The sequence below is a fragment of the Musa acuminata genome, chromosome BXJ2-10 (assembly GCF_036884655.1).
Source record: "Musa acuminata AAA Group cultivar baxijiao chromosome BXJ2-10, Cavendish_Baxijiao_AAA, whole genome shotgun sequence".
In the NCBI taxonomy this organism is placed as follows: domain Eukaryota; kingdom Viridiplantae; phylum Streptophyta; class Magnoliopsida; order Zingiberales; family Musaceae; genus Musa; species Musa acuminata.
The window spans coordinates 14,942,820-14,954,795 of NC_088347.1; the positions used below are offsets into that span (position 1 = coordinate 14,942,820).

The 11,976-nt window shown below is 40.8% G+C and overlaps 1 pseudogene across 1 annotated transcript; it reads left to right on the plus strand.

Moving 5' to 3' along the window:
- Positions 1-536: 536 nt before the first annotated feature.
- On the plus strand, positions 537-6,701 carry LOC135624313 (VIN3-like protein 1; annotated as a pseudogene). Its single transcript, XR_010491643.1, has 5 exons — positions 537-837; positions 947-1,212; positions 3,461-4,066; positions 4,759-5,075; positions 5,173-6,701. The product of XR_010491643.1 is annotated as a VIN3-like protein 1 (transcript).
- The last annotated feature ends 5,275 nt before the right edge of the window (positions 6,702-11,976 follow it).

The window sequence follows — 11,976 nt, forward strand, 5'->3', positions numbered from 1 at the left end:
TTTACAATCTTTTATCTTTTTGAATTTACAAGTTGACTGTAGAAATAGTATAGTCATAATGATGACGATGAAGAAAAATATTTTGTGTTTTTGGGAATGGCTGAAACATTTCTTTGAACCTTCAATGCATCGCATGTTTTCGTTTGATTCTGTCATTTCAGGTGGGAGAGGAACTAAATACTTCACACGCACATAATAATAATAATAATAATAATAATAATAATAATAATAATAATAATAAACACGGGGGTGGAGACATAATTATCATCCCACTGGTTGGTGTCTTAGACAGGAGGATCACAGCATCTAAAGTACCTACAGATATAAAAATTAGTTAAGAGGCATGCATGCGCTTCATCATATCTTCTCATCACTATAATTGTACGGAAAGAAGTGAGAATAGAGTCCACAACTATGGAGAAAGTACTCTGCATGCGGTAAGAATCATTACCGGCATTGTTTTTCTTTTAGTAATAATTGTTGTAATTAGTTTACCTCCCTTCACGTGTCTTGGGTCGCCATTTCCAGTCCGACCCGTTAACAACCCCGGCCAACAACGAATCCCTAGACGAACCCGCTTCTCTCCCCTGCGTTCGCCTCGCATTTCTCCGTCTTCTTGTTAGGTTGCTTCCCACCATTCGCATCCCAACGGCCACCATTCGCGACGAGGGATACCCACCCGCCGGTCGTCATCAAGCAATCGCCGATCGACGGACGCCTTCGAGGACGGGAAGTCCAGCAACCAAAGGCCGTCGGCCGGCTGCAAAGGGAACTTCGCCTATCGCCCTCCTCCTCCTCCTCCTCCTCCTCTTTGGTGTTTCCATGTAATAGGTCAAGGTTTGGGTCATTAGTCGGCGATTGCTTTCGGGTTCAAGCATAATACACATGATACGATTGGAATTGAGTGATCGGATCGAGCCCTATGGCTCCGTTGTCGTTGTTGTAGATGGTGGTGGCTCGATCAGGACCAGCAGCTCATGGCGGAAAGTTAATGGTGATGCATTCACGGTCAGCATTGGATTTGTCACCTGTGGAGATTGAGAAGAACGTTCGCTTCTGTATATAGCAATCGGGGCAGGGTAGAGACCCATCGAAAATGACTGCAGGCACCTTGTTGTGAAGCTGCTTCTACATCATGATATTTAAAGATCATGTCTAAACTGAAATATATTGTGGAACAAGATCGCACTACCCGAGTCTTTCTTCTTAAAGGTATAGCAATCTTTAGTTTGAAAACTCATCTCTCAGAGTTAGAAACTAAGATTTTTGTGCTATGTGCTTTGACTTGCATCGAAGATGATTCCAATTCAACGATGAGTGCTGCAACTCTCGACACATTCTTTGCTTTATAGTTAAAACCATTACACACGAACCACAACATTGAGAGAAAGGACTGCATGTGTTGATCTGAAAATCTGACCCTTGCACTTTCATTTGCTTGAGGATGTTCCAACCCTTAGCAGAACAACCTCGTAGGTAAGAGAGAGATAATAGGTTTCTAGAGGAGGCAAGAAAGGTTTATTTGCTTGTGGAAACCGATCATAATGCCCATGGGTATCAAAAATCAGGATGTATGTGGATCAGAGAGGATTGTGCTTTCCCTAATAGGGCACATTGATGGAGAAAGTTAACACCAGCATCACACGGTAATGCAAGTAAGACATCATCATTTTTATTTAGTCAAGGAAGATCTGTTAAACCTAATATTATTAGGTTGATCTCTTAAGTTCACTGAAGACATGCTTAAAAGCTTCTTTGTTAGTAATATGAGGTTTGCAGGGCTTAAGTTGCTTTGTTTCTACCATGACCTGATTCCTTCTTCAAGTTTACTTGTCTATATACTATGTCAACTTCATCTCAATTAGTAATGTAAGTTAGTGCAAGAGAAGTGAAACTTTCTGCTGCTATTGAATTATGATATTGCAAATTACTTCTTTTTTCTATTATGTTTTGAAAGGAAAACCCTTCTCATCGATAATATATCCAACTGGATGTCTTGGCTTATGCACTAAATAATTCTGAGAGATTTCATATCATTTTAGAAGAAAAGATATATTACTGAAATCCTTCAGAGAGAAGTTTTTACCCTTTGGTATATTGTATTCATCTAAACATGATCCATATAAACATGCATCAAGTAGCTTAGAGTAACAATGATTGACTGAATGACTAATTGAGTTGCCTTCACCCACTAAACTTTTGCTATCAAATACAATTTAATTGCTAATTTCTATATTCTAGTTTGGTTTTCTTGGCACGTCATAAGTATTAATCTGATAGAATTTGAGATGGATACTCATTTATATATCAAATCCAATAAGTCAGAGCTACGGTGAAATATTAAAAATTGAATAGCATATGCCAAGTTATTATCTGGGTTTCTTTCTTCATGAATGTTTGAACTTTTTGGTGCTTTGACCCAGTATCAGAAACTTTGAAGCTAGTTGTGTTTTCTACCAGATCTCTGTGAGTGATGATGCTTCATTTGATATGATCACCAGTAATAATCATGGATGCTATCTACATGATGCTGTGAGTGATGATGCTGGTGTGCATCTACATGCTTCTAAACTCCAAATTTGACTTCATTGGGGCCATAATATCATATTATGGCATATCAATACCCAACCTCTTCCCTTTAGTTCCTTTGTTATTTTAAGCGAATGGGCAATCATTATTTTTGCAACCAGGTGCATGCTCATGTTCCTGATTGAAAGTTAGATTGCACACTTAAGGTTGGGGCCTTTGTACTAAAGTTTATGAGATGATTCATTACCCACAGTTCTTCTGGTGAGACATTCCGAAAAATGTATCCTATTTTTCCTGGTTATTCTTTTACTTCCTGTATTAGTAGTTAACTCTATGTATCCTCTTGATCTCTTCTGGAACCACTTTGCCCATTATAAAATTAAGAGGAAAAAAAAGAAAATAGGAGAAAGTAGAAGGTAAAAAGTTTATTGTTCAGAATAAATGTACCTAAATCTTCTTGATCAGGTATATTAGCAACAAGGGAAGAAATATACCTACACTAATGCAAGAGAAACCACTGGAAAACATTGGGAGATTTTATAAGTTGACATGTGGAACTTCCTGAAAACTACGAGTCTATTGTTTTGGCCACTGCCATTTCATTATTGCTTTACTACAATGTTTGATTTTCTCTTCAAAGCCATCTTACTTATTTTGTACAATATTTTGCTATATTTTCCAGATTGATGATGACATGGTCCATACCAATGATTCAACATGGTGGTAGAATCTTGTTGTGAAACGTAGCATTCTTAAAATACATTTGCAGCATCATGGGGATTATATGGAATTACGTGGACATGTATAGATGTTTGTCGATAATATCGCCAGTGCATGTTAGATATGTCTGATAAACCCAGAATGTGTAGCTGTCGAACATTCACGATTCTTACCTATTTTTCTCATCCTGACACTTCTGTATCTTCTCCAGTTATTGTTTCAGTTACATTCTTCTGACCACAGAGAACTTCAGAAGAAATCCTGCTGGACTTCCCAAAGTTCATTGGAGGAAGTATACGTCACAATCATGTCTGGATAAAGAAACAAAGCAGTCTAGTTCTTCAAAATGTAAAACGATGGAAGTTAATAAAGCTACAAGCAAAGGATGCAAAAAATTGGACTTGAAGAAACTTTCTTTGGATCATTCAGCTCTCTCTAACAATCAGGCCTTTAAGACGCAACCGAGGAAAGGGGAACATCCTGTTCATGTTCCTTCCGCTGAAAACTCCCAAAATTTCAGGTCTGCTAACACATGGATTTGTAAGAACTCAGCTTGTAAGGCTGTTCTTACCTCAGATGACACATTCTGTAAAAGGTGCTCATGTTGTATATGTCATCTCTTTGATGACAACAAGGATCCTAGTCTTTGGTTAGTCTGCACGTCTGAATCTGGTGACAAGGACTACTGTGGGTTGTCTTGCCATGTTGAATGTGCACTCCAGTGCCAAAAGGCAGGAGTTTTCAGTCTTGGACAGTCTATGCTACTTGATGGGAGCTACTGCTGTGCTTCATGCGGAAAGGTTTCTGGAATTATAGGGTGAATTTACCCTTTCTTTGCTGTTTGTCAATTTGTGTCACGTGTTTACACCATGCTATTTGAGTCAGTTCCAATTGTTTTTAACTGAATGGCATTCTTTCAGAATCCTTTGCTTTGCATTCCAAGTTCTGTTCCAGCTAATTAGGATTTCCCTCCTCTCCCAACATGCACTGAAGTTCATGACCAATTTATTGCTCTTGATGTCTTCTATGGTTTTTAAATTATTCTTTGTTTCTTTTGTTTTCTTTTTGTTGACATAGGGCGGTAATTATAAGTTTGATCTGGGTTTAGAATGATGTGGTGAAGAGATTGTTTACCCACTTCTTACATAGTTGGTGACCTAATTTGATAGGTAGTCTGCTTTAGTTCAAACCTTATGTTGGTACTCTTTGTGTCAGCCTAAACTAGATGCAAATCTGTTATCTGTCGCCAAGAGCAATGTTGTTTATAACTCTTTATAACCACTTACTATTTGCTGCTGGTCAATGTGTTGGAAGTTAATCTTTTAGATCCTTGGAGACCATTCAGGTTGGTGACCCATACTTGTGACTTAATGTGTTTATTTAAATGTTGTCTATTTCAGTCGTATATGGAGAGCCAGTAACTGGATCCAGAGTGTTTCTAGGGAATTATGCATTTTTGAGTGTCTAATAGTTGACATGTACTTATGTCCTTCTAATCATTTCTAACAGATTCTGGAAGAGGCAACTTTCTGTAGCAAAAGATGCTCGTCGAGTTGATGTCCTTTGTTATCGTATTTTTTTAAGCTATAGGCTTCTGGATGGTACTTCTTGTTTCAAAGAATTGCACCAAATTGTAGAGGAAGCAAAGGCAAAGTTAGAAAAAGAAGTTGGTCCAGTGGATGGAATCTCAGCCAAAATGGCCCGTGGCATTGTGAGCCGGTTGTCTGTTGCTGGTGATGTTCAGAACCTCTGCTTTGCTGCAATTGAGAAGGCAGGTGAATGGATGAGATTGAGGTCAACTGATCTTTTTAAGCAAAATCACAAAGGTAAAACTCATTGATGCATATCTGTAGTCATCTCGTGCTCATATTTAGTATGATGATTTAAATTTGACCAGGAATCCTTTTTCTCCCTTTGTTGCAGATTCACTTCCTGCTGCCTGTAGGTTCCAATTTAATGAAATAACGTCATCTTCTCTCATAATTGTTATAAAGGAAACTCCTTCAACAGCATTTGATGCCATCAAAGGTTATAAGCTCTGGTACTGCAAGACCAGAGATCAATCCGATAAGAAGGAGCCTGTGGTCTTCCCAAGGTCTCAGAGAAGGACTCTATTTACTAACCTCCAGCCATGCACAGAATATGCATTTCAGATTATCTCATTCACTGAGGATGAGGATTTCGGCCACTCAGAATCAAAAGTGTTTTACTAAGAGTGTGGAGATCATCAACAAGCATATAGAGAATACTGGGGCAGAAGGGTGTTCATCCAGCGTCAAGCAAAAAGGGACAACAGCAGCTGCCAAACCCTCTGGATTTCAAGTTCGAAATCTAGGAAAGATTTTGCATCTAGCTTGGGCACAGGAAGATGGATACTATGATGGTTTATACGAAGATGATGTTGAAGAGGAGTCCTGTGGTGGGAGTGGTGAAGTGATTGCAGAGGCTGCCAAAGCAGCACCTACCACTTCACGCCGGCTTGATTTGAATTTGGCCTTGGTTCCTGATTTAAATGATGAGGTAATACCATCAACCGAGTGCAGTTACATTGTTCCATGAAGTGCCTGCAGTGGAATCTCGACATGGTTGTGAGAAACAACTACCCACTGGACATGAGGAAGCTTGTGAGGGAGACAGCACTTTGGTCAGTGGCTCACCTAGGAGATTCCAGTATAGGTTGGGTCAGTTGGATGATAACTTTGAATACTATGCGAAGGTAATAAGATGGCTGGAGTGCTTGGGGCACATTGGAAGTGATTTCCGCATGAAGTTTTTAAATTGGTTTAGCTTGAGGTCAACGGAGCAAGAACGCAGGGTGGTCATCACATTCGTTCATACATTGATTGAAGAGCCCAACAGTTTGGCTGCGCAGTTGCTAGATTCATTTTCAGAGATTGTGACCTGCAAGAGGCTATGCAGTGGTTTCTGTAGTAAGTTGTGGCATTAATCCAAAAGAAAGGACTCGGAGTATAGCTTGCTCGTTCCATTTATGTTCTCACGTTTATTAGGGAGGTTTGTTTATATCAGTTTCTTTTACTATTTGCTACACAGGTTGTTGCTGACAGTGCTCGCTAACATGGAAGAACGAACATCAGCTATTTATGACCATTTCATCAATATCGACCTTCGCATTTGTTCTTGGTTCAGGGCCTCTAAGACCAACATTGATGACTGTTAACAGTTCAGTTATTTTTGCATCAATCCATCAACAAGTGCGAGCATCTAATGTTGCTGTCCTCTGTCACCACTAGAAGGTTCTTGATGCTTTCAACCTTGAATAGTCATGTTTTTTTTCTTTGCTTCTTTTTTGCGCTTGCTTACCCAATATATTTACTAGATTAATGTTGTAAAATGATGGAATTGTGAGAAAGAATGGTTCCATTACCTTGACCTTCTGGTACCATGGTTGGCTGTCTCTCAACTTTGCTTGCTAATTAATGTTAGCTCAGCCACGTCTACTTGAATGTCTCCACCAAATTTTGACTGTGGTTGTATGTCTTCCTTGATTGATAAGATGAAGCCACAGAAGCAATCCCATTACACATGAAGAAAACATTTGATTGAACGACTTATTTCTGTCAATGATATTATCAGGATCAAGGAAGCTACCTTGTGACAGTGACTTGATAATTCATCTCAGCTTTGTTTTGTTCTTGCAGAACCAAAGCATGTTTTGCTGGATGCTTTGGGTACGAATCATTTCGTTGCAAACTGGAGTTTGAATTATGTATATGAAAACAAACATTGGGTTGATATTATCTGTTCCTATTAAGTTATTTCGTTGCAATATATTTACCTTTTCATTTGGGCTATTGGCAATGGACTTCAAAAGTTGTTCGGTTTATGCTCTGATTATTGTATCATTTGTCTGCATCTTTGTTAGAACCCTTGCAGATTCTAAACTTGGGGTTGATCTCTTTAGGGGATCGGACTCCTTGGAACTCTATAAGGGTTCCTCCCTTCAAGTTGTTGCTCAAAGATTGCAGAAAAGATTCATCTATTGCTTATGAAAAGAGAAGGAATACATGGTTATTTATAGGGCTTCTAAACCCTAACTCCTAACAGGACTCCTACTTAAGACTCTTACTTCTAACCAACTCCTAATAGGACTTATACTCAAGATTCCTATTCTCTTACAACTCCTAATTCTTCTCTAAGAAAAAATCTCCTACATGAATGTCCCTCTCAATTAGGACTCTCTTAGCTAGAGTCCTAACAGAATGTCCATCTCAATTAGGACTCTCCTAGCTAGAGTCCTAACAGACCCGTCCTCTTCAAATCAGCCTTGTCCTCAAGGCTGAGATTTCATGAACTCAGGGAACCGGGTCTTTAGCTCCTCATATGATTCCCATGTGACGTTTTCAAGTGGTAGATTATTCTAATGCACTAGTACTTCAGTAGAGGGATGTCAGCGACGCATCACGATCCTGCGATCGAGGATGGCTTGTGGTTGGGCTTAGAATAATTCCATCCTCAGTTGTGTTGGGCAGTTGGATCTGGGGTGACTTGTGTTCTCCCAACTTAGGTTTTAGACATGATACGTGGAAGACAGGGTGAATTTTAACATCCTCCGGTAATTTAAGTCTCTACGCCACGGCTCCAATACGCTCTGTGATCTGATATGGCCCATAAAAACGTGGGGATAGCTTCATGGAGGCTCGAGTGTTGATAGAGAGTTACTTGTATGGTTGTAGGCGAAGATAAACCCAATCTCCCACTGAAAATTCTCTTTCACTTCGTCATGTGTTGGCTTGCTGCTTCATTCTAGCTTGAGCGGTAAAGAGATTATCTTTTAACAGTTGTAAGAGTTTGTCCCTATCAATAAATTCTTGGTCAACCTGATCTACCTTGGCCAAGCCAATTACATACTTTGGAATCACAAGGGCTGGTCGACCATACAATGCTTCATAAGGGGCACATTTTGTAGATGAATGATATGTAGTATTATACCACCATTCGGCCCAAGGAAGCCATTTCGCCCACTCTTTAGGTCGGACGCTAGTGAAACACCGGAGGTACGTCTCTAAGCACCTATTTACCACCTCTGTTTGGCCGTTAGTTTGTGGATGATACGCTGTGCTCATCTTGAGTTTAGTGCCTTGTAACTGAAATAACTCGGTCCAAAATTTACTAGTGAAGATCCTGTCACGATCACTTACGATGGACCTTGGCATCCCATGCAGTTTAACAATATTTTCTATGAAAATCTGGGCAATACTACCAGTAGTGTAGGGATTTCTCACAGCACAAAAATGAGCATATTTCGTAAGTCGATCAACCACCACGAGAATCGTGCTTTTACCTTTGGAAGATGGCAGCCCTTCAATGAAGTCCATGGAGATGTCAGTCCACACTGAGTCTGGTATGGGTAGTAGTTGTAGCTTCCCTGGATTTACCACAGTTTTACCCTTATGCTATTGATATACATCACATTGTGCCACATATTCAGTAATAATTTATTTCATCCCTCTCCAATAAAAATTTTGCTTCACTCTTTTGTAGATTCTTAGGAATCCAGAGTGCCCTACTAAAGGTATGGAGTGCATTTCATGTAAGATGATTGTGATGCAAGGGGAGTCAGGTATAAGCACAATGCGACCTTTGTAGCGTAGATCCCTCGAATCCCAAGTGTAGTGGGCTATTGCACTTGGATCCTCCTCCAAATTTTTTATGATGTTGCTGATCTCTGGATTCTTCTTCCATTCTTCCCTAATGTCCTCAAGGAGACTGGTGGTAGGAAGGAAGATGGCTGAAACCTTAGCTTGTTCAGGTAGCCGTGAGAGTGCATCTACAACAACGTTTTCTTTCCCCTTTTTGTAAATAATTTCATAATCAAATCCAAGAAGTTTGGTTACCCATTTTTGCTGCTCAGGGAATGATATCTTTTGCTCCAAAAAGTACTTGAGGCTTTTATGGTCAGTTTTAATTTGAAATCGCCGGCCGATCAGGTAGGGTCTCCACCTCGTTACTACGTGTACAATGGCAAGCATCTCCTTATCATATACTGACATGTTTTGATGGGAGGGAGATAATGCATTGCTAGTGTATGCGAGTGGTCGACCATTTTGCATGAGAACGGCTCCAATTCCGACTCCAGATGCGTCGGCCTCAATGATGAAGGGTCTATTGAAATCTGGTAGCATAAGCACCGGCGTCGTTGTCATGGCTGCTTTAAGTTTGTCGAAGGCAGCAGAGGCTTTATCCGACCATTGGAAAGCATCTTTTTTCGGTAAAGAAGTGAGTGGTGCACTGATCCTCCCATAGTCCTTAACAAATTTTCGGTAGTAGCCCGTTAGTCCAAGGAACCCCCGCAGTAATTTCACGTTTGTAGGTTTCGGCCAGCCTTGCATTGCCTCAATTTTTGTTGGGTCTATCGCCACTCCTTCTGATATTATATGCCCAAGGTACTCTACTTTTTGCTGGAGAAAGCTGCACTTTGGTTGCTTAACAAAAAGAGTATTCTCCCGAAGGATCGTCAAAACAATCCGTAAATGCTGAAAGTGAGTCTCAAGAGAAGGACCGTAAACGAGAATATCATCGAAAAATACCAGCACAAATTTACGAAGAAAGCTCTGAAATATATCATTCATGAGACTTTGAAAGGTTGAAGGAGCATTAGTGAGTCCAAAAGGCATTATCAAGAATTCATAATGGCCATCATGTGTGCGAAATGTAGTTTTTGGAATGTCATCGTCACATACCCGAATTTGGTGGTAACCGGATCGAAGGTCCAACTTCGTGAAGACTCGAGCTCCTTTCAATTCATCAAGAAGTTCATCCACCACTGGTATTTGGTACTTGTCCTTGACGGTGATGCCATTTAAAGCTCGGTAGTCGATGCACATCCGCCAAGTTCTGTCCTTCTTGCGTACAAGTAGCACTAGTGAGGAATAGGGGCTGCAACTTGGCCGAATCACCCCTGTTTCAAGCATCTCCTTTACGATATTTTCAATTTCATCTTTCTGGAGGTGAGGATATCGGTACGGTCGAGTGTTCGCTGGTGGCTTGCCCGGAAGGATTGGAATTCGATGGTCATGTTGCTGAGAAGGAGGAAGACCGCGCGGTTCAGCAAATATGTCGGCATATTCAGTAAGCAATTGGGCAAGATTTTGATCTTCAATTTCTATTTTCTTCTCTTCTGGTTGTGGCTGGAGATGCATTAAAAAGCCACAATTTACCTTGTGCAAAACTTTCTCCATTCGTTGGGTCAAAACAGTGGTAACGTTGCTTCCGCGCTTCCCGCGTAGGATGATTTGTTTGCCCTTACAGTAGAATTTCATAATTAATTTAGAAAAGTTCCAAGAGACATCACCTAGTGTAGTCAGCCATTCTATGCCAAGCACTGCCTCATAGTCATCGATTGGTAGGAGGAAGAAATCGGTGATAATTTCTTGGTCTTGCAGTAATAGTTTCACCTGCGAGCATCTTTGGTCGCACTTTAGGATTTTATCGTCGGCAACCTTTACATCGAACTTGCTGCAACCTTCAATATGCAATGTCATCCGAGCAGCAACCTTACTATTCAGGAAGTTATTAGTGCTACCCGTGTCGATGAGAACAGTGATCGGCTGTTGTTTGAGAAGGTCTCCAACTTTCATCGTTTGCGGATTTGAGTAGCTGGCTAGTGCGTGTACCATAATGTCGGTCGGCTGTGGCTCTTCTTCCATATCTTCTTCTTCATGTTCAAGGCTCTCTTCTAGATGTTCAATGACCTCTTCTTCTACTGGTTCAATCATAAGAAGTCTACCTTTTTTACAGCGATGCTCGCGGCTCGTCGTAATGCCAACATAACCCCTTCGCAGATCGCTCCCGAAGTTCTTCTCTTGTTAACCTTTTCGATGTAGGGACTTGGTTGATAGTAGGGGGGGCTGAGGGCTTTAGTATTGTAGGTCGTGGAGTGATCCTAGTCCTCCGGGCTTCATGGTTCAATCGCACCTCTTGAAGTCATGTGAAAGAGATGGCTGCCATAAATGTGTATGGTTGTCGTGCCTTAACATCTCCCCGGATCTCCGGCTTTAAGCCCTCAATAAAGGTCCCCAATAGTTATTTTTCAGACCAATCACGAGTTTGATTAGATAACCTTTCAAACCTGGTTTGGTACTCATGAATGGTGGAGGTTTGTCGGATCTTTGCTAGTTGTCCGTCAATGTTCTCGTAATAAGTTGGTCCGAAGCGGATCAGTAGTCCTTCTTTGAATTGCCGTCATGAAAGGACTCCATAAGTGTGTTCAAACCAGTCAAACCATTGTATGGCATCCCCTTCAAGATGTATAGCTGCAATTTCCACCATGGATGCATCCGCAGTTTTATGGTACCGAAAATATCGCTCCGCGCGCGAGATCCAATCAATTGGGTCTCCTTCTTCCCATCTAGGGAAGTCCACTCTCATGCGCGAATAGTTGGGGTCGGTCATAGAGCCTCCCCTCTCTTGGAAGTCATCTCTTTAGGCATGATGTGATTGGTTAGAGCTCTCCTTGATGTGATTTCTTCGGGCTTGGTGGTCGGCCCAAACTGAATTCGGTAAGGAGAGTTCGAATCTTATCCTCCATTCGTGCCTCAAAGGCTTCAAATGTAGCATTGATTGCCTCCTCAGATGCCATAGTATATGACTCCAAATCTGTGATGTTAAGATCTCTCTTTTGTTGACGGGTTAAAGGCATGTATAGGTTTCATAAAAATCAGTGAAAGTTTGCTGCAGAATTGTGTTGTCTTGTAAGAGCAGAATTAT